At 35.0% G+C, this 24,554-nt stretch overlaps 1 protein-coding gene across 1 annotated transcript in view; it reads left to right on the forward strand.

Moving 5' to 3' along the window:
• FASN3 (Fatty acid synthase 3) overlaps positions 1-24,554 on the forward strand; it is a 1,015,587-nt gene that overhangs the window by 929,172 nt on the left and 61,861 nt on the right. The window lies entirely within an intron of this gene.

Consider the following 24,554-nt stretch of genomic DNA (forward strand, 5'->3'; position numbering starts at 1 on the left):
CTTTCAATGACATAATTTACATTTTAAATAATGACTATTGGGCATATGAGAAATCTCATGGTCCAATAATTTGTTGAAGCTTGGTGTAGCTGTTTGAAAATCACACAATTTTTAAATTGTAAATGTTTTAGCTTCTCTAGACGAGGCATAAAGTAGAATTGCGTTGGCTATCTTCACCTGGTATATATTGATATTCGGGCGAATAAACAAATGGACCACTTATAATTGCACACCTCATGTGCATTCGCATACATATGTTGCATATGTGAAACATATAACGGTGTACTAGTGGATTTTTATGCAGCTGACGCGGGATGAAGCATTGGATTTTGTGTTGCAAAGTAGGCGACATATGTTGCTGTTGATGGATGCGCATATTTCGAATATGTTGGTGGTTCACAACTAGGATAAGAAGTTTCAACTTGTTGCGATTGTTGTTGTTGCTGCTGGCTGCTGATGTGGTGTTAACGTCTGTTGTACAATTTATTCGAGTGCTTGCACATGTTGTTTTTAAGGTGATGGAAAACCTTCCGATATTGAAAGTCGTTGATTAGTGTAATCTCTACTCCCACGGCCGCGTCCGCGGTAACTATTACATTTGAAGGCCCTTAAGTTACAGGCATAGCTGACATCGCTTACATAACCGGTTGACTCTAAAGTAAAAACCAGAACAAAATATTAGAATCAGTGTTTATGAATAACATATTTAAAGTAAGCTCTTACAACAACGTGATCGGTGGCTACATCCTCATGAAAGTAGTGTGGTGTTCCACCTTGTATAAACGTAGGTGGATATGCTCAACCGTGCAGATTAACATTAGCTGTAACATTATTTACATAAATTGGTCCAGTTTGATGTGCACCAGGCGCTGGCGGAGGAGCTCCTAACTTCCAAATCGATTCAAGGCAAGTTAATTAAAATCATAAAAACTGTTATAATCAAATTTCATTACTAAATTTTTTAAAACAATTAATTAATTATTATAATTCATACAATATACCTGCACTCCAGTCATTGCTATATTTGCCTCAAGAGATGATAATAATGGCGTAGCAGTATTGCAATGCAAACTAACATGATTTGATTTGTTGTGTGATGCACTTTTTATTTCTAGGAATCAATGATTGGACCACTGTTTTGCCGCTTCACTACCAAATTAGGATCATTATTATTGTGCTCATTTGTCGTATGATGACCAGGTGTTGCACTATATTTTTATTATTCATGCTGACATAATGGTGCATCAATTTGACAACCATGCGTGGTGTGAGCGTGATTATGATATAAGAGTAAAATATTCTTTTGCACATACAACTTGTCTTTATATAATTCAACTTCCTCCAGCCATGATTCTTGAAAATCTAATATTTCCAACCCTTTTGATTTTGCGCTGGAGTTCTTGCCGCCGCCAACGCTGGAAGCATTACTACTAACCATGGCCATGACTGGTGCGCTCATTCTCTTTGACGTGGTTTGTATTTGGAGGTTGGTGTCATTTTAACTTTGAATTTTGATTTCTACAATAAATAAAAAAAGAAGGAAAGTATTTAGGAGAAGTGTTTCGATTCATTAAGTACATCAATTGTGATCTTGACGCAAATAATACAAAAGTCATCACAAAGGAATGCGCGAAAATAAAAAAAAAAAGTTAATAAAAATAGCCAGACAACAAAGCATCTTGAAGGTAATACGAAAAGTAACCACTTGTTGCAATGTCACTCCGCCCTCTTTTATCCTCCGCTCGTGCTGTCGGCAATGCCAGCACCCTGGCAGTGACTTGCGTTCTCGCCACGCCTACTCATCGACAAAGATTGACTGATAAACTAAATTGCTATGCTAAGATAATTCTTGCTCAGCAATATGTGGTGGCGATGTTGGAGGATGATGTTCATCGAGTCGAGCGTTGTTGAATAACGACGCAGCACACAAAAATATCTAAAGTAAAAGCCAACAACACAAACAAAAAAACGAAACTGTAATACAAAAATACACGGCACGAGTGCAAACATTAGCCATTGAATTGAGCGTGGAGGCAAATCAATTGTGTTACATGCCCCTTTGGGAATATTTGCATTCGATTTGAATACTCTCAGTGCATATATTTTACTTCGAAAAGTACGATCAATGGCATTTTGCAGATTAGTAAATTTTCCTCTTTTAAGCTGAACGTGCTGGAACCTGAAAAATGTTTCCGTATGCATCTGTGTAGAGACTACTTTGGTACCACCCGATATTTTTTTGAGGACTTCTGTTAAGACATACGTGAACTTTCGGTTAATAATAATTATCTTCATTTAATGGTAATTTCCGGGAGTAAATTGACTTGAAAAATAGATTAGCTGATGTAAATTTATGCAATGATGATTTTTTAGTATCGTTTGATGTCGTCTCGCTTTTCACCAACATACCGACGGTTTTGGCAATAAAGATAGTCATGAAAAAATGGGAAAAAGTCCAACAACACACAACCTTTCCGAAAAACAAGTTGTTAACCATATTAGAGTTCTGCTTAAAAGAAAATAACTATTTCATATACAATAAAAATATTTACCAACAAACATTTGGAATGCCGATGGGTAACCCACTTTCCCCCACCATAGCGGACATTGTGATGGACGACCTTATACAAAATATGTACTCTGAGCTGAACCAACAACAAAACACTGGTATCAAATTTCTAGTCAAATACGTAGACGACGTATTTGCAATAATAAAACGAAGCGACACGGAAATTATCTTAAGCGCACTCAACAAATATCACAATAGACTGCAATTTACCATTGAAATGGAAAAAAACAACAACATCCCCTTCTTAGACACCCGCATATATAGAGCTAACAATAATATTATACTTGAATGGTACACAAAACCTACATCGTCTGGTCGCCTAATAAATTTCTTTTCATCACAACCCTTTAAGTATAAATTAAATACCGCCAAAAATTTTATACATAAAGTACTGACCATCAGCAATAAATGTTTTCATAACGCTAATATAGAAAAAATTAAAATGACGCTAAGAAGTAACAATTATCCCAATAAATTAATATGTAATCTAATTGACCGTAAACAACAAGAATTAATAAATATTCCCACACAAACCACAACGAAAGAGTCGCCGAATGAGCCGAAACAATATTTTAGTACGACCTATATTCCCATGCTCTCAGAAAATCTAGCGCAGTACATAACAAAAAACCCAAAAGTAACACTGGCTTACAAATCTAACCACACTTTATCAACATTATTTACCAAAACAAAAAGCCCGATCGACATACAACAACAAAGTAACGTGGTATACCAAACGGAGTGCAAAGGAAATGAAACTGAACATTGCAACAAAATATATCGAGCCTTTACCGCCAAATTGGTGTAAGGGACAAATAACAAATTATACAGGGGGAGGTTTTTTTAATTATCTCTGTTAATAAGCAAAGAATTTGAACTAAATTTTGTACACGGCCCTAGTTGTGCTCTAAGTACATAACGCAATCAATTTCAGTAGCTAAAATAAGTCGTAGTTGTGTTTTTTGTTACTTACATCAATTTCGCTGGCACACTCACCACGTGCTGCTGAAATGTTATGTTACTTACATCAAAATAATCATAAACTTTTTCACATATAAACTTTTATTCCATTCAAAGAGCGTTACAGTATATTTTATAAAATTAAGAATAGTTCATTAAACGTAATTTAAGCATATCAGGGACCGTAAATAACAATTGCTAGCCAAAATTAAACCAAAAATCCGAAATTCACAAATTAACTTATTATTTGTTATTTAAAACCTAAAATGTATCTTCCCCGTCAGTTTCAGGTAACTCATCTGTAATTGTTGCGCTTTGTTGCATATTTAAAAACTTATTGTGAAACTGTTTTGGTATAGTGCCTTTTTCGCAAAGTTTTTTTAAATCGTTAAACTTTTTTAAAGAAATTTTCAAGGGCTTATCATACAGAGAAAGGGGGTCCTTCGTTTCTAATGGAAATATTGCGTTTGGATTGACGCATTGAAGCTAGATTGTATTCTTTTATCTGTGAGTTATTGCAGTATCCATGCTTTAAAGTAATAAGAGAGGAATCCTTTTGGAACATAGCAGATCGAAGAGAGTTAAATTCTATTTTGGTTGAGGTAGGGAACATAGTACGCGCAAAGTTTTTCCAGTCTTTGAAATCGAAATATTCCATTCTTATACACTCGTAATTTTTGTGTTAGTTCTCGCATTGGAAATAACGGTATACCATTCGCTTGGAGCCCAAATATTTCTTTGGCGCGTAAATGACTCTATCGTACTATGAATAGAGTCGACTGGCATCATGGTATGGCCGGGTAACAGAAAGGTTATTTTTAGGGTTTTTATATTTGTACAGGATTTAAAAAAAAAGCGAACATAGCAAGCATGGCTCTGTTTCGATTTTGTCCTGCACAACTGTCACAGTAAAGGCTAATAAAGGTATACGTTCCTTATTTATCAAGGAGTTTTAAGTACCTAAAAATTACTGTGCATATCTCATTACATCCCCGTTTTCCGTCCTTTTCGCCCACAAAAAGCAATAACCATTTCTTGTAACACTTTCATAAATGCTTTCATTGTATTAGGCGTATTTTCTCGAGTAAAACAAATTTACACTTTTTGAATGGGGCGTATTAAGAACCTTTTGTAAATCAAAGCTCGCACATAAGAATGAAGAATTTGTTCGACCTTGCTTTTGGTCATTTAAAAATACTTGTTTTGACGTTTCTTTATCCTTAAGGTGCTTTTTAAATTCTTCAGTTTGCCTTAAAAGAATCTGAGATTCACTGTCCGAGTTCTTAAATTTTTCACATAAAGCACATTTATCTTTTTTGGGCATATGGAAGCCAATGTGAAAGTCGGTATTAAAAATTTTTCTAAACACTCTTAAAGATAACTTAGATGATTCCTTATTAATGTGACTTAAATAATACTTATAGAGAGTTGATATGTTTTGGAATTCTGATGGTAAATAAAGTTAACTGCTTTTATTACAACAGTAATGTGAAGGTACAGCAGGCAACTGGGTAATAAAAGATTTCAAAAGTGCTACTTTATTTTCATCAGACTTATTGTGTGGTTTTAATTTTTTGTTAGCTTCTTTGGTTGTTTGTAGACACTGTGCATTATTTCTAGTATAGATTAGCATGTTTTGAGATACATTGAGAGTGTGAAGCAAAAACTTTTGGCATACTTTTGCTTTTATATTATTAAAACTTATTGTGTACTCAAAACTCCACTTCCTTTTAGTACTTTCGGATTTTCTTCTTTTAATACACTTACGTGTCGTACACGAAAGTATCCAGTCCCGCTGCCTTATTTTATTCCCCATACCCCAAAAGTGCTCGTTTATTGCCACACGATCTGATTCCGTAAATTTTGTCCGCACATGAGTTTCAACAATTTTTATTCAGTTTAACGCCAGTGGATTTCCGACTCTTGTTTTGCGGTTTTTTTCGGATAACTTTTGACTTTTTAAAGCCCCTATTACCAACACACCTTTCATCATCAATGGAAATATTGGACTCACTTTCATTATAGGGGACGAGAGCATGTATCTTTGCAAACTAAAGAAAACAACGATAAACTCATTTATTACTAAGCCCTAAAAGAAAGGTATAATTTTTCCTATTGCTTGCAGCCAAAATAATTACCTCTGGTTCAAAAGCTTCCATTATTCGCACAAAGAACTATTTATTATGTTATTTTATATATAACTTATCTCCGTGAAGCGCATTTAGTTTATTAGTATTAAATATTTTTTGCTGCAAGCAACAAAGCTTACTTACTTACTTAATTGGCGCTTAACCGTCTAAACGGTTATGGCCGTCCAACAAGGCGCGCCAGTTGCTCCTTCGCTCCGCCAACCGGCGCCAATTGGTCACACCAAGGGAGTTTAAATCGTTTTCCACCTGGTCCTTCCAACGGAGTGGGGGCCGCCCTCTACCTCTGCTTCCATAGGCGGGTTCCGATAGAAACACTTTCTTGGCCGGAGCATCATCTTTCATTCGCATAACATGGCCTAGCCAGCGCAGCCGCTGCGTTTTAATTCGCTGGACTATGTTGATGTCTGCGTATAGCTCGTACAGGTCATCATTAAATCTTCTTCGGTACTCGCCATCGCCAACGCGTAGAGGTCCATAAATCTTTCGAAGAACTTTTCTCTCGAACACTCCCAAAGCCGCTTCATCTGCTGTTGTCATGGTCCATGCTTCTGCCCCAACAAAGCACACTAGATATTTTTGATGTAAGTAACAATGTGCGGGCATGGAAAAACATAAACAAAGTGTATTGCGCATTTACACCAAAATTGTTTCTGCTATAACTTTATAACGGTAAAACATAGAACTATGAAATTTTCGGAGATGACAGATCAGGACAAACACTATCGACTTCGACAATAAAAAAAAATCGATATTTTGTCCCTTACACCAATTCGGCGGTTAACGCTCGATATATTGGCACTACGAAGAGGGCGCTAAACACACGACTTGCAGAGCACCAAGCCGATATCAACAAAGAAAACACAGCACGGCGTTATCACAATACGCGGTAAACAACAAACACACAGTAGATTTCACAACAACAAAAATAATAGACAAAGAGACGAGAGAAAGAAAAAGGTACACACTCGAGAGCCTAAGAATAATGCAAAACAGAGAAAAGGCAATGAACAAGAAGAAGATACACAAGACATAGCCGCGACTTACTTATTATGCCTATGACCAGATAATTAGTTTTAGTTTGACAAGTTTACCATATAGTGAGGTAGCATTTAATGTTTTTGTAAAGTAATAATAAAATCGTTTTTTAAATACCAATGTGAGTGAATATAAATAATTGTTTGTGGAGTAATAGTTCATGTAAAATTCAAATTTATAATTGTGCAATACTTTGTTTGAAACTACGTATTTTAAATCGTGTAATTTTATTTCTAATGTTGTTTTTGTTTTTTGTATTTTGTTATAAACAAATATAGACCGCCCTTTATCGAAACGTTGGGCTAAATGGTGGAATAAATCGCTTTTTATTTGCTAATCATAAAAATAAAAAAAAAAACCTGTAAAAATATGTAAGTTTTTATAAATTGCCGATACTAAAACATTCGACAAATATTGCGATGCTCACGTTTGGTATGTTTTGAAAAATCTTCTTGTTGGGGCCTTTTTGAATTAATCTTACCCTATGCACCTAACACTATGAATATTTACACACGCAACTATCTATTTACAACACTAAATTAGTTATTTAAAAATAAGACTACTTAAAGAATAAAAAACTAGACAGTTTTTATTATAAAATAGGGATGTGTATAAATGCGTTTGGCTGTAAATGTGTGAATCGTGTACGTATAATCTAGCTAAATTTTACTATCTCGTACAAAATCTAATCAGTATTTATGTGTCAGTGCTTATGTACATGTGAGTGTAGGTGTATATATACATCCTTAAGCTAATCCTTTTTTTTTAGTCTGCATAATTTTTGCTTATGTTTATTGTGGCTTAATGCTACATATCTCCTTATATCATCTAAAACCGACTGCTTTGGCTTTTCGGCAAATACATCTGTAAAGGTATAAGCATAATATAAGTATATATGATATTGTTTTTGTTAGCATTATACATATGTAGACTCACCAAACACGATGTCCACACATTTTAACGATATTAGGGACCTTTTCCTATTGCGCCCCTCAAGGTTATAGTCCCGTGCCAAATCATCATGCAGCAAGGTCCGCAGAACGCCATCAACAGTGCCTTTAACCCCCCTTGCCTTTACCAGGAGCCGCATTTATAAATCAAAAATTCAAAAATTTTAAGAACTTTATATGTATATATTTATAGTCTTTACCATCGCATCAGCACTGGCTCTGTTTTTTAATTTTTCCTCCACAGTAGCCAGATGCTTAATGGAGGATATGGGAAGCTTTGAGGCAAGGTCGACATACTCCTCATCTTCCATATCACCGGTGATACGGCTGATAGCCTGGTGAGTTCTAGCACCAATAACTCTACACGCTCTAAGTAGTTTGCTTTGTGCCTGAACTTCAGATTTATCTGGCACCTAAAAAGAAAGAAGATTCGTTAATAGCGCTCAAACTATATAAATTATTTTCTTACTACATTTTCCTTTAGGGTGGTCTCGATAACTGCGAGGCGATTAATGCAGTCCTTCTGTAACGCTTGCAGCACATCCAGATGCTTTAAGACTTCTGCCTCAGTAGCGTTTTGGATGGCAGGCTCTTGGCTGTAGGGAACGCAGTCGAAACTGAATTGGCGCCTTTGCACACCTTGTATACTTCGCTCTATAAAAAGTTTGCATTAATCTATAATTAATAAATATAATAAAAATAAAATAAATGATTAATTTTTTATTCATATTCGTTTGAAATAACACTGCATCTTCGTTTCACATGTATAAAAGATTCATACTAAAATTTATTTAGGTTTTTCCTCTTTTTTATATACACAAATTTATATTATTAGATGTTTTAAAATTTGTAGATATATAAATCTAGGGTTTGTTGCAACGCACTACACTTACATATATATACATAAACTGTAAATTTTAATAGTTATAACTTTACTTTTAACAATTTGAAATTACTTTAATTACAACTTAGAATAATTTTACTTAATAGAAATCATTGAATAAATGATGTAATAATGGAATTAATAAAGGCTTATTATCTATTGGTATGCTAAAATATTTATACTTAATGTCATTTCTATTTATTGTTATTTCTACGTTCGATAAAGTCCCTAACACAATACCTAAACCTGCTGATGAATCAACAGGTTCTTCGAAATAACTAGTTATATCACACAAAGCATAACCAATAAAAACTTCAGCATCAATAGTTTCGCCGATAATTTTTACAGGCCCTGTTTTGTCGCTAAAACAAAAACTGTCCTTATCCTTTTTATAATCTGATATAAATGAGCCTATTCTAGAAATTTTGTTAGAATCTGCAACAACATCTTTCCTTTCAAAATATCTATTATTTAATTGCTGCAGAACCTGATTTGATTTCTTTACCATTTTCTTTAATTTGTGCATATAGTTTTCAAATTTATATGCGGAAAAATTATCTAAAGTGCCGAATTGTCTGACACAGTCTACAATGTGCAAAATTACATGCAGGTTAAAATTAATTCGTTCATTAATGTATAGTGTAGAAAAGAGCTCAACAAACTCTTGCAAAATTTGGTCAGCTATATTTATTCCGATATTATTAGATCTCTCAATACAAAGCAGCCGAATCCCGGTATGAAGTAAAAGAAAGTGATAATACAATGATGGTACAAATTTGGATAGAAACTGAAGCTTTTTATTCATGACAGACTAATTACTTTTAGAAATTAGCAAATTTAATAATTTTTTCATTACACCCAAATCGACCAAATGCATTGGATCCAAAGGAAACTGAGAGACCATGCCGAATTTTACAGACTCTAACACCATTTCTTTATTTTTATATTCTAATCTATGATGGCTTATATCTTGCCGATTCTTAAATGATTCATCGGTTCGTGCTATTTCCACACTAACAGGGAAGCTATGTTTTTCACTTGTGCAGATACATTTTGGACAAGCATTTTTTGCAGAATGAGACATAACTCCAGTGACAAAAGCACGTGCTGGTGAATCACAGGTGAACGAACGGACTCTAAACTGTTTAATTACCTCATTACTTCCAACTTTAATACCATTTTCTCTTAAGTTAGCTACCTCGTTGCAGAAACTCATTAAAAAATCATCAGGGTTTGGTGGCTTACTGTTCCCTTGGAAACAGGCAATTAAAAAATGGGTCAACTTTAAGATGATCAACTAATGTCCCCAAAATGGGCCAAGGACAAGTTTTGGAGGACCTTGTAAGCTGTAAGCCATCAATCCCAACTTCCAATGTCACATTATTACAACTTAGAAGGAAATCGAAATCTCTACGACACAAATTATTTTCGATACCTATATACGTAAAAGTTCCCTCTCCTAAAACATCAAGTTCCACTTTATCCCGATTTGTACCTAAGAAAGTTTTTGCTCACAATGGCAGTCCATCATAACCAATTTTTCGCATGGTATGAAGTAATGAGGTAATTTTGCTAAGAGATAAGTTTTCTTCAACTGCCCACCTTTTCATTTCGGTACATTTGAAATTATCAATATTTTGTGGCTCAATAATAAATATTGATGTCGCTATGATCTTCAGCCTGTGTTCAAAACCGCATGATTTAGATTCCCTGCTAGTACTGGGAATATTGTCAAATAAACTTGTGCCTAATCTGTTATTACTAATACAAGGAATATCGTAAGAAATACTTAAATCTACTCTATTTACTCCACGGATTTCATTTGTTTCATCTTCTTGAGGAGGATTATTTAATCTGCGGAATTTCGATATGGATGCTTCAAACTTTGCCTTTTCCAAACTTAAGAGGTTTGACATTGTTCTTTTACTCATTTTTAAAACTTGTCTTTTTATATAAAGGACTAGGTATTAAAATTATTTTCCACCGCAGAAACTAAAATAAAAAGGTTATGATTTGTTTGCAATTAAATATATCTGCCAAACAGAAGAAGTTTACTTAGATATATCGCATGTTTTAATGTAAGCAGATGCCGCAAATAGTCTGCTAGTGAGATTATAATCACATATACGGAATACTTGAAGAGACAAAAATAGCGCCATTAAAATAATAAATAAATGTAAGGCGCGATATGAATACCATAGAGATTTCTTTTTTCACCCAGATCATTTTGATATATAGAAGTATATACCTATCTCGATTAGTTTATGCCGTTACGGATTACCGTTATGCGAACAAAGTTAATATACTCTGTGAGCTCTGCCCAGCTGAGTATAAAAACAAGACACCATCAATAGTAATACAACTAATGAAACACCCGATCAAAGCAGCAACAGTGCTTCTAGAAATTATTAGCACAAGCACTTCTGATAAAACCTCAAATTAACTGTTGCAAAAACTGCATCAGCAGCCAAAGAAACCTCAAAACACAACATGCACCAATAAATTCGCCGATAATTCTGCTTGGGCAGCAGTTAATTATAAACGGCAATTACTTTATGTCGCCTAACTCGGACATATATATTTCAAATACTGGTTCAGGAGTCGTCCTGGACGACAGATTTGTCTATGACCATGACCTTTAAAGTTCTACAATTGAACATAAAAGGAATATACAATAACACGAACGAACTACACCTTCAAATAAAGGAACTCACATCTTCCACTCACAAAACCACTCCAATATCTTACTCGTACATTACATAAATGTATAACTTACCACAAAATTTAACAGAGAAACAAGAGATAGCTGTCATGATAAGATATGATATACCTCACAAACGCATAGATGTGCAGTCTCCTCTTGCGACTATTGCTATCGAGATAATCTTGAACTTCAAATTTACCATCATTTCCACTAATATCCCTCCTCAGCAACCATTTAGCGTTAAAGATCTATTCGACATAAAAGCTAGTGCAAACTCAGATCTGTTACTCATAGGAGATCTGAATGCATGGGGTTCAGAAACCAAAATCACACAATCAAAAAGTTAAAATAGTTGAAGACTTTCTGCTATCCAAGAGCCTAATAGTTTTAAACGACATGCCACCGACCCATTTCACAGCACACCAGATACATATTTACACACATTAACGTATGCATATGCTCCGCTGGCATGCGTCCAAAACAAAATTGCTCAACCCTATCCCAACTCCATGGAAGTGACCACTTCCCTTTGGTCACAAAAATGCTGTTACCTGGGCCAAACCCGCGCACCACCAACCCGAAGATCATTACTAACACTTCTTTTCCTCTAGTAAATAAATAAAATAATAGGCTTTTTAAAACAACTTACATGTTACTCGCTTCTTGCTACTAGCTGACTTGCTGAGAAGGATGATGCTGTTCCACAGTCTTGTTATTGAACTGAATTGGCTGTAATAAAACAAAGAACATATTGGCTTTATTAAGGCATCAATTTTTGTAAAACTACTTACATGTTACTGGATGATGCTTTTCCACTTTCTTGCGAAATGTAATTTTATTGAATCCATTATGGCGATATCTCCAAAAGGCGTCCACCTTTAGAACTAAGGCTCACTACGTTTTAAATAATCATTAACACCTTTCATTTGATACCCATATCGTACAAACGCATTCTAGAAAACTATCTCGAAAAGGCGTCCACCTATAGAACTAAGGCCCACTCCCTTTTAAAATACTTATTAACACCTTTCATTTGATACCCATATCGTGCAAACACATTCTAGAGTCACCCCTGGTCCACCTTTATGGCGATATCTCGAAAAGGCGTCCACCTATAGAACTAAGGCCCACTCCCTTTTAAAATACTCATTAACACCTTTCGTTTGATACCCATATCGTACAACACACATTCTAGAGTCACCCCTGGTGCACCTTTATGGCGATATCCCGAAATGGCGTCCACCTATAGAACTATGGCCCACTCCCTTTTAAAATACTCTTTAATACCTTCCATTTGAAACCCATGTCATACAAACACATTGCAGGGTTACCGTATGTTCATTTTGCTAAATGGTGATTTTCCCTTATTTTGTCTCCAAAGCTCTCAGCTGAGTATGTAATGTTCGCTTACACCCGAACTTAGCATTCTTTACTTGTTATTACTATAGTTTTACAAATTATCAACTAATTCATTTAATGGTTTCAAAATGGGTTTAAATGTATCCTCCAACAAGTTAATTCTATCCAATTCTCCCAATTCCATTCTTTTAAGTTTTTCTTTTAATACTTTCCTGATCATGACAAGATTTGCTAATACAGTCATATGATTATTTGACATGATTTTGGTAAATCTGTTACCTATCAGCTGTGTGTCTGATAAGAATTTGGTGTGGTATATGTCTTTTATAGATGTTTTATAGTTGTATAAAATTATCGAAACCGTCTCGAACCTTTATTTATAGGATCATCTTTACTTATAACAACAAAACCATATTCATTTCTCCAAGACTCTATACATATTTTTATACTCAGCTGAGCAGAGCTCACAGAGTATATTAACTTTGTTCGCATAACGGTAATCCGTAACGGCACAAACTAATAGAGATAGATATAGACTTCTATATATCAAAATAACCTGGGCGAAAAAAGAAATTCATTTAGCCATGTCCGCCCGTCTGTCCGTCCGTCTGTAAACACGATAACTTGAGTAAATTTTGAGCTATCTTGATGAAATTTGGTATGTAGGTTCCTGGGCGCTCACCTCAGATTGCTATTTAAAATGAACGAAATCGGACTACAACCACGCCCTTTTTTCGATATCGAAAATTTCGAAAAACCGAAAAAGTTCGATAATTCATTACCAAAGACAGATAAAGTGATGAAACTTGGTAAGTGCGTTGACCTTATGACGCAAACTAGAAAATTAGTAAAAGTTTGGGCAAAGGGCGTGGCACTGCCCCCTTTTAAAAGAAGGTATTTTAAAAGTTTTGCAAGCTGTTATTTGGCAGTCGTTGAAGATATCATTATGAAATTTGGCAGGCACGTTACTCCTATTACTATATATGGGCTAAATAAAAATTAGCAAAATCGGATGACGAACACGCCCACTTTAAAAAAAAATTTTTTTTAAGTCAAATTTTAGCAAAAAATTTAATATCTTTACAGTATATAATTAAATTATGTCAACATTCAAATCCAGTAATGATATGGTGCAACAAAATACAAAAATAAAAGTAAATTTCAAAATGGACGTGGCTCCGCCCTTTTTCATTTAATTCGTCTAGAATACTTTTAATGCCATAATTCGAACAAACATTTACAAATCCTTGTGAAATTCGGTATGGGCATAGATTCTATGACGGCAACTGTTTTCAGTGAAAATGGGCGAAATCGGTTGAAGCCACGCCCAGTTTTTATACACTATCGACCTCTGTCCTTCCGCTTTGCTTTTAACACGATAACTTGAGCAAAAATCGATATATCTTTACTAAACTTAGTTCACGTACTTATCTGAACTCACTTTATAAAAAATGGCCGAAATCCGACTATGATCACGCCCACTTTTTCGAAATCGAAAATTTCGAAAAATGAAAAAAATGCCATATTTCTATACCAAATATGAAAAAAGAGATGAAACATGGTAATTGGATTGGTTTTTGACGCAAAATAAAACTTTAGAAAAAAACTTTGTAAAATGGGTGTGTACCATATTAAGTACAAGAAAATGAAAAAGTTCAGCAGGGCGAAATAAAAAGCCCTTGAAATCATGGCAGGAATACTGTTCGTGGTATTACATATATAAATAAATTAGCGGTACCCGACAGATTATGTTCTGGATCACCCTGGTCCACATTTTGTTCGATATCCCGAAAACGCCTTCACATATACCTTTAGTTTGATACCCATATCGTACAAACACATTCTGGAGTCACCCCTGGTCCACCCTTATGGCGATATCTCCAAAAGGCGTCCACCTATAGAACTAAGGCCCACTACGTTTTAAAGTACCCATTAACACCTTTCATTTGATACCCATATCGTACAAACACATTCTAGAGTCACCCCTGGTACACCTTTATGGCGATATCTCGAAAAGGCGTCCACCTATAGAACTAAGGCCCACTCCCTTTTAAAATACTCATTAGCACCTTTCATTTGATACCCATATCGTACAAACACATTCTAGATTCACCTCTGATCCACCTTTATGGCGATATCTCGAAAAGGCGTCCACCTATAGAAATAAGGCCCACTCCCTTGTAAAATACTCACTTTCACTTACTTGTAAAATACAAACACATTCTAGAGTCACCCCTGGTACACCTTTATGGCGATATCTCGAAAAGGCGTCCACCTATAGAACTTAGGCCCATTCCCTTTTAAAATAATCATTAACACCTTTCATTTGATACCCATATCGTACAACACACATTCTGGAGTCACCCCTGGTCCACCTTTATGGCGATATCCCGAAATGGCGTCCACCTATAGAATTATGGCCCACTCCCTTTTAAAATACTTTTTAATGCCTTCCATTTGAAACCCGTGTCATACAAACACATTCCACGGTTACCCTATGTTCATTTTGCTAAATGTTGATTTTCCCTTATTTTGTCTCCAAAGCTCTCAGCTGAGTATGTAATGTTCGGTTACACCCGAACTTAGCCTTCTTTACTTGTTAAAAATGTTTTGTGCGACATATCTCCGTTAACATGATCATTATAGATATGCTTAACGGCTGAATTCTGTAATTCAGTCTCATCTCAAGTCTCTAAATTTGAGATTTTCCTTTAGAGACAATTTTTGTGACTTGAGATGATTTCGGTATTCAGTAAACGAAAGTCACAAAAACAATTCACCATATCAATGAAATTCACCAAAATGACAATTTACTCATACATTAAACGAATAATATAGCATTGCATTTTGTCAACATGACGTTAGATCGTATTGTGGCTGAGCTTGATAAGACTCCGTTCACAATTTTTATAGGTTCGAATCTCAGCGGCGCCACATAGAGTTCTATGTTTTTTTAAGAATTTTCAGTTTTTTAATTTTTTCTATGCTTATTTTAATTTGAGGAATAAAAAAAATATATTTAGTTTTTCGCAAATAATTTTCATACTTTTTCTGAAATTTTCACGTTTGTGATCTGCCCCGGCCCAGCTCACAAATTAGTGATTGCCTTTGTGAGGCTGGAGACGCGAGACAGCTTACAGAATGGCAAATTGTCTCAAAAGTGATTTTCACCCCAAATAGTCTCTAATAGTGACTAGAGACGGCTTACTGAATTCAGCTATAAGATTCATTTCATCTTGCTTGAACACAATAATCATGTTTGCATTAGGGGGACTTATGTAACCGTATAAATGCCTTATAAAGTGTGTAAACGTATAAATTTATCTAGTGCGTAAACGAACTGTCAAATTTTGTATGAAAAATCATTTACACAATTTGTATAAATTTACGCGCACATTTCATTAGGGGGACTCATGTAACCGTATAAATGCCTTATAAAGTGTGTAAACGTATAAATTTATCTAGCTTACGCACGGGCTGTCAAATTTTGTATGAAAAATCATTTACACAATTTGTATAAATTTACGCGCACATTTCATTGTGTAAACGCGGTAAACTCAAAGGAATGCAACCTTGCAGACATTACAGACGGCATTTTCATCAAAAATATCCAACCTCAGCAAGTAAAGGCGTTTTAGTTTTGATTTTTCACTTAATCTTGGTATTTTTTAATTTGTATAACAATCAAAAAAATTTTTTGGAAATAATACAGCTGAAAAACAATCAAGTTTATCAAGAGTATTACTAGGTGCGTTCATATAACCGCGTGTGTAAATGGATATAATTTTACACCTTATAAGTTTATATGCTATCATGAGTCCCCCTATTGTGTAAACGCGGTAAACTCAAAGGAATGCAACCTTGCAGACATTACAGCAGGCATTTTCATCAGAAATCTCCAACATTAGCAAGTCATTTACAAGTATATCTTAGTAAAGACGTTTTAGTTTTGATTTTTCACTTAATCGTGGCATTTTTTAATTTGTATAACAATCAAAAAAATGTTGTTCGTCAATAATACAGCCGATAAACAATCAAGTTTATCAAGAGTATTACTAGGTGCGCTCATATAACAGCGTGTGTAAATGGATATAATTTTACACCTTATAAGTTTATATGCTTTCATGAGTCCCCCTATTATCACGAATTAAGTGTTTAGGAATTTTTGTATAAGTTTGACATAAATAGAAAGAATCTATGTTGTTATGACGACCCATACAAAAATAATCTCGTATTCTACTTTGTTTTCCACATATTACATCATCGAATATAAAAATTGAGTCTGGTTTAGCTTCAGCGGGTTTGATGACATCAACATTTTCACTAAATGTATACAGATTTACTCCTTTTATCGGCTCAATAAGCCTTTTTAGATAGATATATTTTGGTTGATATAATGATTTTGAATAAATGTATATATTTCGGAAATTAAGCCCGTTTGGGCTTTCAATTAAACTGAGCATGACATTAATTTTTCCACAATTTGACGGTCCACAATCAGCGCTCGTATGGAATTTGGTAAAAGGGGACTATGTCTGGTAACATTTATACAATTGTCGGCATTATTAACCTTAAGTTGGAGACGTTGTTTAACAACCTTAATTTTGTTTACTAGATTTATAGCAATATAAACCATCGCTTTTATAATAAAATCATCATTTAATTATAACTCACCCGCACTCACTCTCATTATTATTAAGAAGAAGAAAAAAACACACAATGGGACGAATACGTAAAAAAGCTGGCCAGGGTTTTGTAAATAGTTTGATTAATTCTTTACCTATTGAGCTTTATTTAACTAGATATCAATTTTGTGGTCTTGGAACGAAACTCCGACAACGGATAGAAAGAGGAGATAAGGGTATAAATCCTTTTGATGAAGCCTGTAGAGAACATTATATAGCATATTCCCAATCGAAAGATATAAATAACAGACACCAAGCTGATAAAGTTTTATCTGAGAGAAGCCGCAATAACATTTCTAAGAATGCTATAGAGTCTAGCTTTAAAAATAAAGAAATTAATATACCGAGAATAATTCCAGTCCCAAAAATTGGTGGAATTTTACCACTACTTCCAATTTTAACAGCGTTGGGTGCACTTGGTGGTATAGCATCTGGTGGATCAGCTATAGCAAAAGTTTTGAATGATATCAGGAATGGAAAGGAGCAATTGGCTGAGGCTAGCCGTCATATGGAATCAATCGCTATGGGGAAGGGTTTCCTCAAACCGTATAGAAGGGGATATGGTTTATTTTTACGACCCTATCCAAAAAACGAATAAAAAGCCTACCCAAAAGACCGTTAACAGACATAGATTTAATGAAATATTGCAAACATCTTAAACATTTCAGAGGAATTTTTATGCGAAATTCCCTACCGAATTAACCGAATGCTCAAGAATGTGGAATTTTTACTTTAGACGATGCTGATAGTCATGGCACTCCTTGGATAGCATACTATAAAAAAAAAGATTATAAAGAATATTTTGATAGTTTTGGAAATTTGCAGCCACCGATTGAACTGATTTATTATCTGAAGCCACCAATACATTACAATTATTATTAGAAACAAAAATACAACACAGTAATATGTGTCCAATTATATTTAAAATTTTTATTTAATAAAAATAAATTATATAAAATATAAATTTTGCTTTTTCTTAAATGTATTACAGTAAAGTACTAAGAGGCATTTAAAAATTTGGGACCCTTTACAAATTTGGGGCCCCTCATTTAAAATCTGGGCTCGATACTCTCCTATATTGACAAACGTTTAAGTTATTTTTTTTTCTTGCAGGCAGAATACAAAACAAAACGCTCTAAGCTTTTTCTTATATATCAACCAAAACACAAACCGGAAGAACATATAATAAGTTGATAGGGTGAGTCATTCTCCGAGTTTTTCTATATAAAATGCAAAAAGCTCCAAACTTAAGAACGTTTGCGCCTAAATGTAAGCATACAAACTTACAATCTATTGAAATACGACATGTGGTTTTATTTACTTATATATATACTAGCGGACCCGTCAGACGTTGTTCTGCCCTAAATTTGGTCTATCTGCATACATGTTAATAAGTTTTTTCCCTCTAACTCTGCCCTTTCCCTCTTCACTTCTTCTTAATCATTTTATGCACTCCTTCCCTCCGTCTTTTTCGCTTCACCTTTCCCTATTTTCGTCTCACCCTATCTCTTTCTCAGTCTCCTTCCCTTCCCTCTTTCCTCTTCTATCAAGTTTTTCCCATTCTTCTTCATCTCTTATTGGCAGTCCGAGAGGGTGGTATGTATTTTGTTCCAGTCCCATTCCGAGTTCCAGTCCCAATCCTAGTCCTAATCTCATTCGCAGCCCGTCTCTGGTCTACTTCCCCGTAAAAAGCACCGTAAATAATATATCGGTATAAATTACTCTGTACTAAAGCACACATCAACAGCTTCAATTTGATACCCATAATGTAAAAACACATCCTAGTGTTACCCTGATCCACGTTTTGGCCGATCCCGAGACCTTTGTCACAAATAGATATGAAAATTACCCTGTACTAAAGCACTCATAAACAACTTTCATTTGTTATCCATATTCTATAAACACATTCTAGGGGTACCCGGGTCCACATTTTGGCCTCTATCTCGAGACCCTAGTCACCCACGGGTACGAAAAATACCCCGTATCAAAGTATTCATAAACAGCTTCCATTTGATACCCACATTGTACAAACATATCCCAGGATTACCCAGGTCCACGTTTTGATCTCAAGACCCTATCCAGAACGGGATAAAAAGTGTCCTATGTCTGCCTCCTGGTTCTAAGCTACCCTCCACCAAATTCAGCCAAATCTGTTCATTCGTTCTTGAGTTATAAATAGTGTAACTAACACCAATTTCTCTTATATACATATGTATATACATCACATTAGAAACTTCAAAAATAGCAGTATTTCTCCACTATTTAATGTATGTTATTATACAATCTACAAACTTCAATCACTCTATCTATTAAAAAAAAAGCGCATGAAAATCCGTTGCGTAGTTTTAAAGGTTTAAGCATTCAAAGGGACATGAGACAGAAAAAGCGACTTTGTTTTATAATATGTAGTGATAGTGATACATGCAAAAATACCAAAAAATAACACTTTTTTGAAGAATTTTAAGGAAATGTTTAATATTTTTAACGAAAGAGTATTTTTCAATAGATGTATGCATTCTTAACCATTTATGTTGCATTAATATGTATGTACATACATATGTCAAGCTGATGTGATATGAAAATACATACATATGTACATACATACCTATAAACCTACGCCCGAAGTTAAATAACGCAGCGAATGCTATGCACATATTTACGTATGTGTCGCATCATGGCTCACTCAAAAGCAATTAGCGCGCACAGTTGACACCGAACAATCACACACACGAATTTTTTGGAAAAATGTTACTTTTGTTTAAACAATTTGGCTGATATAAGAAAGGAATAAGGTATTTTTTTTTTCTTTGATGCAGAACGAAGGTAAATATTTCAGTTTTTTGTGAAAGGTAGAATTTTTCAAATCCATCCTTCCGTTTATGAGTTATAGCTGTGTAAACAAAAATTTTATGATTTTTTACTACATTTTGGCAATTTGCCACGCCCCTATAATATATACCTTCAAACTATATTAACTGTACCATCTCACGTAGCTAAGCTTTCAAATGCAAAAAACCGTTTTAAAATCGGAGCATTCTGTGTGAAGTTATGTGCATACATCGCATTTAGCGACTTTATTTTATAAGATTTACTAGTAGACCCGTCAGACGTTGTTCTGCCCTAAATTTGGTCTATCTGCATACAATTTAATAAGCTTTTTCCGTCTAGCCCTTCCTCCTCCCCTCGAGACCCTAGTCACCCAGGGGTATAAAGATTACTCTGTATTAAAGCACACATCAACAGCTTCAATTTGATACCCATAATGTAAAACAACATCCTAGTGTTACCCTGGTCCACGTTTTGGCCTGTATCTCGAGACCATAGTCACCAATAGGTATGGAAACTTCCCTGTACTAAAGCACTCATCAACAGCTTTCATTTGTTATCCATATTCTATAAACACATTCTAGGGGTACCCGCGTCCACGTTTTGGTCTATATCTCGGGACTCTAGTCACCCACGGTTACGAAAAATACCCCGTATCAAAGTACTCTTAAACAGCTTCCATTTGATACCCATATTGGATACACATATCCCAGGATTACCTAAGTCCACGATTTTGATCTCAGGACCCTAGCCGGAACGGAATAAAAAGTATCCTATGCTTTGTCTGTCTCCTGGTTCTAAGCTACCCCTCCACTAATTTTCAGCCAAATCTGTTCATCCGTTCTTGAGTTATAAATAGAGTAACTAACACCACTTTCATTTATATATATACATCACATTAGAAACTTCAAAAATAACAGCATTTCTCCACTATTTAATGGATGTTTTATACATAAAAACCGTCCTCTTCAATCACTCTATCTACTAAAAAAAGCTCATCAAAATCCGTTGCGTAGTCTTAAAGGTTTGAGCATTCAAAGGGACATAGGGACAGAAAAAGCGACTCTGTTTTATACTACGTAGTGATAGTGATACATGCAAAAACACCAAAAAATAAAACTCTTGTTTAAGAATTTGAAGGAAATGTTCAATATTTTTAACGAAAGAGTACTTTTCAAGAGATGTATGCATTCTTAACCATTTATTATTATTTGTGTATGTACATACATACATATATATGTCAAGCTGATATGAAAATACATACATAAATAAATAACGCAGCGAATGCTATGTATATACGTATGTGTCGCAACATGCCTCACTCAAATGCAGGCATGCTTATCCAACGAAACGGTATCATTTCGTTACGATAATCAACGTTAATAAACGAAACAAAGTCATTTCGTTTCGTTTATTAACGTTAAGAACGTCAAATTAACGTTAATTTATGAAACTACACACACACGAGTATATTACGCCAAAATATGGACAAAAATATAATTAAAAAATTTAAAAATTTTAAATAAAAATTGTTTTTATTTATTTGAAAAAGGTTTATTTGAAAAAAGTAAGTATTTACATTGGAACAAGTTTCCCATGGATGGATGTGTCCATCGACATGTATTTTGTGGTTTTTTGATATTCTCATGTACTTATATGGATCAGTATGTACACAAACAAACTTACAATCTAATAAAGCATCAAACAAAATGTTCAATCTGCCCCTGCGGGTGTCCGACAGGTCCGTTTTGCAGACGAGAAAAAAGGGGGCGGTACTACAAGTGCCCATCGGCTCCTTTTTGTAGACGAGAAAGAAAGGGGTTGGGGGTTGGGGGATTGGGGGTTGGGCGGTACTACAGGTACCCAACTGCTACTTTTTGTAGACGAGAAAGAAGAGGGGGGGGGGGGGGGGTTTGGGGAGCAGTCGCCCCATTAGAAATCTATGGGACTCTTTAAAAATGCTCGGGTGAAGTCTGGAACGAATTAGAAATATGAGGGGACATTTAAGAATTTGCGGCGCTTTAAAAATGTAGGGCCTCCCATTTAAAATCTGAGCTCGATCCTGAAACGAAATGACTTTGTTTCGTTTATTAACGTTAATTATCGTAACGAAATGATATCGGTTCGTTGGTTAAGCATGCCTGCTCAAAAGTAATTTGCTCGCACAGTTGACAGAACAATCACACACATGAATTTTTTGGTAAAAATGTTAATTTTTATTTAAACAATTTGGCTGATATAAGAAAGGAATCAAGTATTTTTTTTTTTTTTTGATGCAGAACGAAGGTAAATATTTCAAAGTTTTACTGAAAAGTAGAATTTTTCAAACCCATCCTTCCGTTTATGAGTTATAGCTGTGTAAACAAAAAATTTATGATTTTTTACTACATTTTGGCAATTTACCACGCCCCTATAATATATACCTTCGAATTGTATTAACTGTACCATCTCACGTAGCTATGCTTTCAAATGCAAAAAACCATTTTAAAATCAGAGCATTCTGTGTGAAGTTATGTGCATACATTTCATTTAGCGACTTTATTTTATGAAATTTATAGATAGATATGTAAATATGATTCAATGTTGAACAGTTAAGGTTTCTTATCAGCATGTTTTGATTTTTTCTCTTGTACATTCAATTATGTTACTATTTACATATAAACTTATCTATATGTATAAAAATGAATGTTGGTATGTATGTTATCGATTAACTCAAAAACTACTGGACCGATTATTATCAAAATTGGTGTATACAGTGTACTCTCTCCTAACGGACACCTCTCATAAACGGAAAATTTTTTTAGAACCAAAAACATCCTTAAGCATTTTTTAAGTTTTTTCCCTTTTGAGCGGACAACCCTCCCATAACAGGACACGAACACTTGCTTTTTACCCCAAAGTGCTTTTTAATTTCCCATAACCGGACAGCTTACAACACTTTTTTTCATTTACTTTTTACCATATTCGTACAGCTGTTCACTAATACGTGCATGAATGTAGGGGAATCCCCTAAATACGAAGAACCTGTTTTCAATACAGTAAAAAACATAAAAATGTATGCACCTATTGCATACACGTATTTAGTATGTTCTGGTATGTGTACGTACGTGAATCGCAATGCCTAAAGTAGTGCTGAGTATTGAAGACAAAGCTAATGTCATTGAAATTCACAAGAAAGAAAAACTAAGTGTACGAGATTTGGCAAAGAAATGTAAGATCAGCAAAACGCATGCTGTTAGCATTATCAAAAACAAAAACCAAATTTTAAGTTTGTGGGACACTGACGTCAACCCGGAGAGAAAAAGGAGTCTGCTGAAGCCTAAAGGCCTTAATATTGATAAATTGTGCTACGTATGGTTTGTGAAGGCTCGAAATAAGAGGATTCCTCTGTCAGGCACACTTATAAATAGCAAAGCTAAAGAAATTGCAGTGAGACTCGATATGCATCATCCGTACAATTATTTTGAATATTTTGTACACAAAACTTTATTCTCTAATTTATAAACAAAGCTTTATGAACCTCCTAAGTTAGTCTTATTTGTATGTATTAATATTCTTGTTTTGGAAATAAAATCGTTTAAAAATTCATCAATAATACTTTTCTCATAAGCGGACACCTCTCATAAGCGGACAAATTTGGCAGTCTCTTAGGTGTCCGTTTAAGAGAGAGTACACTGTATATGTATTTTTCCACGGGGAAGGTTTGTATAATGAGCACTTTGATACCGGGTGTCAAGGGTCTCGAGATATAGGCCAAAACATGGACCCGGGTAACTCCAGGAAGTGTTTGTACAACATGGGTATCACACGGAAGCTGTTTATGAGCACATACTTTGATACTGGGTATCTTTCGTACACCTGGATGACTAGGGTCTCGAGATAGAGGCCAAAACGTGGACCCGGACACCCCTAGAATGTGTTTCTACAATATGGATATCAAATGAAAGCTGTTGATGAGTGCATTAGTACAGGGTAGTTTTCATACCTATTGGTGACTAGGGTATCGAGTGTAACGACAGCCTGTCTCCATACTGGCTTGAATGGATGACAGCGTGTATATGTGGCTATGTGTTTATGTGTTTTCTGTCCAGGTCCGTGTCTTATCCGCAATGTTGCCATTAACATAATATTAACATACTAACATTAAAATTGAGAACATTGTACCTATAATGAACACAATGTTGCAACGGAAATAAGATGTTGCGCTTGGCATCATGCTGTTATAATAAATAAAATACAACTATGTTGCTAACAACCTAGCGCCACTGATGAATATCATGCACCTATGTGTTTGTTTCGTTCTGTATTATGTATGTGGATGTGTATTTGTGCAAGGCTATTGGCGTGTGAATCCATCAGTGTGAGCGGTCAAGGCACGAACCAAATGTATCTGTGTAGGTGTTCGGTTTGTGGAGCGGTAAGCGTGTGAATGG

The sequence above is a fragment of the Eurosta solidaginis genome, chromosome 1 (genome assembly GCF_040869045.1).
Source record: "Eurosta solidaginis isolate ZX-2024a chromosome 1, ASM4086904v1, whole genome shotgun sequence".
NCBI lineage: Eukaryota > Metazoa > Arthropoda > Insecta > Diptera > Tephritidae > Eurosta > Eurosta solidaginis.